The sequence below is a fragment of the Psittacula echo genome, assembly GCF_963264785.1.
Source record: "Psittacula echo genome assembly, chromosome: 3".
NCBI lineage: Eukaryota > Metazoa > Chordata > Aves > Psittaciformes > Psittacidae > Psittacula > Psittacula echo.
This window is the reverse complement of record NC_137736.1, coordinates 109,270,574-109,278,127: the sequence shown is the minus strand read 5'-3', so window position 1 is coordinate 109,278,127 and position 7,554 is coordinate 109,270,574.

Genomic DNA, 7,554 nt, shown 5'->3' with positions numbered 1-7,554 from the left:
GTAGCTGATGAGGTACCAGAGTCCCTGCAGGGGACTACGCTGCTCTGAAGGGTTAGTGTACCTCATTAAGGACTAGGTCTTACTGCGTCTGTGGAGGGTCAATAGAGGTTGATTGCCTTCTTTTGGTACCATGAAATGCCATAGGCTGAAATTATTTGTCTGAGATCTTAAAGAAAGGCAGTGACAGACCTGGAAATAATTGTTGAAGGCAAAAGCTGTTTGTAACATTTTCTGCAAATGCTGCATTATTTGGATGGTTTCCAGTTGATTATTGCAAATTAAAAAAAAAAAAAATAATTCTGCATTACTGAACTTTTGGGGTCCACATTTGATTTTAAGTCCAAGAATGTCTGTGTCTGTCTTACACTACTGCTTATCCACTGTCTTACAGCCACTTTACATATAATTTTAAAATTTTCCTAACTGTAAGTCCACTGGTTCTAATTTGTTGCAATTTACATTCTGAAGAAACAGGACAAACTATGGTCCAATAAAAGCAAGTAACACGAAGGTGTAATAAAATGATGGCTAAAGCATGGTGGGCATCTCTACCATTAACTTTATGCCTTATTTTGTGCACCTTATTCTAGTTTCTTTGTATCTAAATAATACAAGTTAAAAGTCCCTTAAACGACACAATTCGAGATTCCCTAAGACTCTGAGACAATCTCTAAGATTTTAAGATTAAAGTTTTAATCTGGCAAAACTATTCTGGATTTCAGTCCAGAATTTACCTTTTGTACTTCTATGTACACTTGATAGTCTAAAACTTAACCTGCTTTACTCATCATCTTTGTACCCTAGCCTTAGAAATAGCTTAGCCAGAACAAATAGTGAATGCCCTGCACAAGTGGTTTTAGATTACATAAAGTTTTCTCCTTTCTGTGAAAACTGTGTTATCCTTAGTCATAATCTGAACCATGTTTTGACCTCAAACTAGCAAAATGCCAGATTACACGGTAACATTAGAAAACCCGCTAGGCTGCAATTGCCTCTTAAGGATTATGTTAAACATTTTAATTAGTTAGCATTTCCTTTAGTAACTTGCTTTTTTCAAAGCTGTAAGTTTGTTCATTAGCCAGCATACCCCATACCTGGCTAATTTGGATGCCCACATGTAATTGATATTATGGGTATCATGCAGACTTTTTTCGTGTAGGCTTTAGGAATTTGGGACAGTTCTCTTCCATGTGATGAGATGAGTGACTAGACTACATGCTTACAAATCTCAAAATTCATGTCAAGCTGGAATAAGTTCGAAATAGACTGGAAAGAAAGGATCAGAATGGTAAAATGATCCTCCCAAGTTGCAGAAATGGCTTAAAATCAACAAGTGCAATAAATACAGGTTCTTATGCTGATGAAGGAGGAATCACACAAAAGCAAGACAGACAAAGAATCCTCACAAAACCCAAAAAAAACCAAACCCAAAACCTTTTGTAAGAAAAGGATTTTTAGGTGAGATGCTTTCCAGAAACCTGAAATAGTTTACTGTATCCAATTTGAGACATTAAACTTTTAAAAATACAAATAAATAGAAGTGAGTTCAGTGAACAGTGACATGAAGAAAAACTGCAATTTAGTTTAGTCTAGACAGTGGAAAATAGAGGAGGGAAGTGCTGACATCTTCCAGTATGGAAAAGACTTTTCTAAGAATAGTGGTCAGTTGTTCTTGAGTGGCCATTTAGGGAAAAGCGAGGAGAACCAGCTTAATTTCCAAGTTAGAAAAAAACTTTTCATTATGAATATAGGGAAGCAGTGGAACAAGCTATGTAGAAGGGCTGCAGAATACCCTTAATGGGAAATTTTCTTCTGAACAAATCAGGTAACTATCTGTTTGGACTCTTCTTTACATATTTCGTTCTACCCCAGTGTTGTAGTTTCAGAAAATGATTTCTTGAGATCCCTCTAGCCCTAAATTTCTGTGATTTGATGAAGCTTGCATATCGATGTGCAAATGATTTGACATTGATCTTTAAAGATTTCTTCCCTAATGAAAAAGAAAAGAGAAAATTCTGAATGATAGTCTAGCCCTTAGTTTCATTTCTTGTATTAAATCTTGAAGTATGAAGATTATAGTATTAGTTTGGTTTGGGTTTGTTGGTTTTTGGGTTTTTTTAGTTGTTGTTGTTGCCAGATACAGTTGGGTTTTGTTTGATTGTTTGTTGGAATTTTTTTATCTTAAGATTTCTATCAAAATGGCATAAATAAAAAGTTGCTCACCCTAGATCCGCTGTAAGTAATTCCAGGACATCCATAAACAGAAGTCATACAGCTTAGTTCAGGTGATTGAGTTCTCGGCCAAAAGACAAGAATGCCATTATTTCCACTTTACATTTCCACTGGTTTATCTGAGTCCTTTACTGTGTCATTAAAGTCATATGCCCTGCCTTCTCCTATGAATCCTGGAGTTATAATATTGATACTGTACAATACACCACCCAATTGTCATATAGGTAGTAATATTATATGTTAGGTTTATGGACACAAAGTAAGGGTTTGCTGGCAGCCACATCTTTCATGCTAGCAAATCAGGAAAATGGTAAGATGTTTACTTAGGGAAGATATCTTGCCTGGTTTCTCCATACTTGATATTACCTTGGCAGTTATGAAAGTAGAAATTACTGCTATTGTTTTACACAAAAACAGATTCTGCAAGAGAAAATTTTACATACTTTGGAACACTTTGTAGTCTTCAGAATCACCCACATTTTCCCTGCCACCCAAATTATTTTAAATTGTAAGTAGTTTTGCAAAGCTGTTAACATTATTTTCTCAGCTCACCCAAATTTTTTTTCACAAGACGTTATCTATGATGAATCACAGCATCTTTTGTTAATGTGGTTATAAGAGCATTAAAGCTGTCAGGTATCATTTGCAACTTTTTCTCCTTTAGATTCAGCACTCTTTCTGAAAAGCTAATTTTATAAGTAGGGAATCTTAAGTTACAATCAAATTTATTATGTTTACCAGACTTGAATTTCAGATGAGATGCCATTAAAATGTACTTGAAGAGGAAAGAATGGAACTGCCAGTGGACTTTGAATTAGCAGCCTGAAAAATGACTAATAATGTTGGGATCAAGAGTGTTATGATGATAAGAGAAGGAAAAGGAATTCTGTTTGTCTTTCTCTGTGTCTTTTACATGTTGTGCAAGCTGAAATGAAGACTAGAATCTCAGCCAAAAGCTTCAGTTAAGGGGAAGGAGTGTCCTCTTTTTAGATTTTTCCGTGACTGCAGTTCTACCTACAAATCTTTAAATTGCTGCTAGAGAAGTAGATGCTGTTGATTATCTGAATATGGAAGCACTTGCCTCTGTACATTGCATGCTAGATGCTGGGTGAGGTTTGTGCTTGGAAGGTTCTGAATCAAGGTTTTCATGTCAGAAGGAGCTCCATAAAAGGCCAAAACCAACCAACCAAAAAAAACCCAAACAAAACAACAAAAAGCAGTCATTTCCTGGTGCTGACATTAGTCTGCTCTCAGTCTTGGTCCCCCAACCCTCTTAACCAAGTCTGTGACACGGATCATATTTTATTTACAGATATATATTAAGGCAGCCTTTTATTTTGGGATCACATTACTTGCATTTGTACTGTAGAGATTTTTAATTCTGAAAGGTGCTGCCAGTTTTTATGTACACACTTTAAGCAGAGTTTTTGTTTTTCCCAAGGACTTGTACTAGCTTTCAGATATTTAGTATCTGAAGTTGTGGTTCTCTTTGATTCATCGTCTGTTAAACAATGTTGGCTGTACTAAAACTGGCAAAGGGGTTAAACAGGAACAAAAAAGCAGTATTCCAGAGAACCAGGATATCAGAAAATATTCCTTTCTTGAAGGTACATTACCACCTAGCAAATACTGAGAATAATGGTCACACAAATAGAAAAAAGAAAATTCAAAAGGCCTGTGAAATTTTGCTTGATTTTGAAAAGCTTAATTGAAGAAAGAGCTTAAGGTTTGAGCATTCCTACTGAGCTCTTTGTGCAAAGGGGATTGTCTCTGTATGAATGTGGCACATCATCGGCAGGACAGAATAAGTCAACTGTTCAGCTGGCTCTGCTGTAGCTCTAACCCTGTACAACTGAGAATGTTCACATCAGGAAGGGGAGTAGAAGGATGATAAATAAGCTCCTTCTGGCATTTCAGAAGATGTGTATGCTACAATGCAGAGCCTTTGGTGCTGAAAGTAGCTTTGACAAAGAGGTTATGGCACAGGGGCCATGGCTGGCACAAAGATACAGGGTCTTGTTCTAGAATGCCATGTAAAGTCTCTGCTTTACACACATAATTCTTTGAGGAACCTCATCGTTTGAGGATGATGAATTTGGTAAGAAAAATGGAAGAGGATCATATCGTTACACAAGAAGAACTAAATGAACTTTCACTAGAAGGGTATGAACAACATGAAATAATGTCATATCCAGTGCAAGGTTACTGGTATTATTATTAAGGGCAAAATACTAGAATTTCTGCTCTAAATACTGAGTGTTTAAGAGCTGGAAGACTCCATTCATGAATATTTCTTGCTCCAGTCATCAGACATCTACACCAAAGCATAACTAAGATGAAAGGCAAGGCTGTGATGGAATGTAGAGCTGATGAGATAGCTCCATACCGAGAGCAGAACTGGAGATGAAATCAGAGATGACTGAATTTAATTGACTGCATGTCCCTGAAAAGGTAAAGAAGCACAGAAGGGTAGAGCCTTTCAATAATTATAAGAAATTAGAGGTAAAAAACAAGACCCAGAAGACAAATGTGAAAACAGCTCACGTAACATTGCAATCTCACAGCTTATGCCGTCAGCAAAAAGAGATTGGATTAATTTCTGCAGACTCAACAGTAATTGCCATACGGCAGCAGTTAGTACTATTGAAATGCTGGAACTGATGGTAACCAACTAGGCTGTAGTGACTTGGAACAGATGTCCTCAGAGAAGCATGAGACAGCATTCTGCAATGTGAAAGAAATCCTTGCCTGTAAGTCTAAACTGATGATTTGTTTTGTGGACTGGGACATGTGTCTCTCCTGAGATAGGAATTTTAGCTTTTCCCTTGTTTAATGTCAATAGATACCCAGTCTGGTCCTTAGCGAAGCTGGAACAGTCTTTGTAAATGCAGCCTAGAGGATATTAATTTTCAGCAGTTACATATGTTCTAAATATCAGCATTAGGACTAGCAGGGACTAGCCTGCATTTTTCAGTATATTCAAGGAGCGCAGTGTCATGAACAGTTCCTCTCTAGCTCAGCATGAATTCCTGTTTTGTCATGATCTAGGCATAAGTGACCTTGAGCTGAGCTGTTTATATTACCTCTTGGAGTAAGACTGTTTAAGCTCATGCAGTTCTTTACCATCGAGCAGTTACAACTGAAGCCACTTATGTGAAGCTTACCTCAGGAAGTTTGAGGTTGCTGCCTAATATTTGTCCAGTGGTCAGAAGTAGTATTTGAACTTGCAGTCAGCCAACGGTGGCTGAAGTCTTGAGGGTCAAAAAACCCACATTCAACCCCAGTGAGGAAGAATCCTGGAACACACAATAGCTGTAAGCTTTATGCCCATGCTCCCCATCTAAAGTGAGGGGAAGGAAGGCAGACTGTGCTCTCTGTGTTTAATAGGGAAAGGAGTAAAGGCTATGATCTCTGTGCTTAAATGCTGTTCAAACGATGCAAAAAAAATTTGTCATTTTACAACCTTTACTCAGAAGTAGTTTATCTAAGGACTACTCTTGGATGGAATTGCTAGTAAGGTCAGGCTGGAAGGCCGGTTACAGGCAGAATTTAGTATTAAACTAATGTTCTTTGTCTTGTGTTGTATATTGCATACAGGTTTGCTGCTGTCTTGTCTGAACCAGCTTTTCTTCTCACTTTGCTTAAGAAGAATCATGTGAATAAAAAGGTACCATGAATAAAGTACCATGCTTATCAGCCTTCTTGGCAGCTCACGTCTGTTCTCCATAACCTGACAGGCCTACCCCAGTGACTACCCAAATACTCTAAAGCAAAGATCATAACTGTATATCCTATAACATAGGAAGCCTTTCATGATTTAGACTTTGGTGATGTCATTTTCAGAAGAGCTAAAGAGGTATGAAGTGATGTAAAGCAAGTATTTTAAATTTTCACATGTGAAAAAAAATGCCACAGATCAATGAAAGTGTCATATCCCCATGGAAAGATGAAGCCAGGAAATTAAAACAGTGGGAGCTTAAAATCAGGCACTGAAATCCTTACCCTTACTTAGGACATAAGTAAATAGTTAAAGACATTGAAGAGTCACAACAACCCCGTAAGACACTGCAGAGGGGTGGAAAAGGACCTGGGAGTGCTGGTCAACAGCCAACTGAATATGAGCCAGCAATGTGCTGATGTGGCCAAGGTCAATAGCATCCTGCCTTGTATTGGCAGTAGTGTGGCCAGCAGGACTAGTACAGTAATTGTCCCCCTTACTCAGCTCTGGTGAGGCTGCACCTTGAATACTGTATTCAGTTTTGGGCCCCTCACTACAAGAGAGACATTGGAATGCTGGAAAAGGGCAACAAAGCCTGTGAAGGGCCTGGAGCACAGGTCTGCTGAGGAGTGGCTGAGGGAACTGGAGGTGTTTAGCCTGGAGAAGAGAAGGCTCAGGAGAGACCTTACCACTCTCCACAACTACCTGAAAGGAGGTTGTAGTGAGGTGAGTGTTGGTCTTTTCTCTCAACTAACAAACAATAGGACAAGAAGAAATGGCCTCAGGTTGTGCCAGGGGAGGTTTAGACTGGATATTAGGAAAAATTTCTTCACCAAAAGGATTGTCAAGCATTGGAACAGGCTGCCCAGGGAAGTGGGTGAGTCACCATCTCTGGAAGTATTTAAAAGATATATAGATGTGGTGCACTTAGGGACATGGTTTAGTGGTGGACTTGGCAGTGCTGAGTTAGTAGTTGGACTTGATGATCTTAAAGGTCTTTTCCAACTGAAATGATTCTATGATTCCATTAAGAGATCTAAATGGACCTAATTTTCCATATGTACTTTCTGAAGTTCACTTACTGAGCCCTCATATGGGGCATCTTCGGAGTTTTTGAATTTAATTGCCCATAAAGAGACATCAAAGTGCAGTTCTGAGAATCTCAGCCTTTCAGTCTTAATTTAGGCTCTGGTTTGTTGTTTGGGTTTTTTTTTAATATTTGCCCTTGGCCTTATAAAAAGCATAATTTCAAATCATTTCAGTAATGGAAGTTATTTGATTCTCTGTTCCTGAAGAGAGAGACTCCACTTATAAAACTTATAAACGGCCAACTCTTTTCAAGTATATTACCAGTATGCTGTTATTTTTCAAGTGTGGCAGTGTGGCATTTGTGTGTCTTAAATTTATTTTTACCTTTCAGGAATGCTATGAAATAAGCTTCATTCTCACTGTTAAGTTAATAGACAACTCTAATGCCTCAACTTTTTAATAGCTTTGGAATGCAGTACATTTGAAATATTTGATAGACTCTGCATTATATAGATTTTGTTTACACCCAAGGGAAATTGCAAATATAATAATAGCTACAAGACTCACTCTTCTTG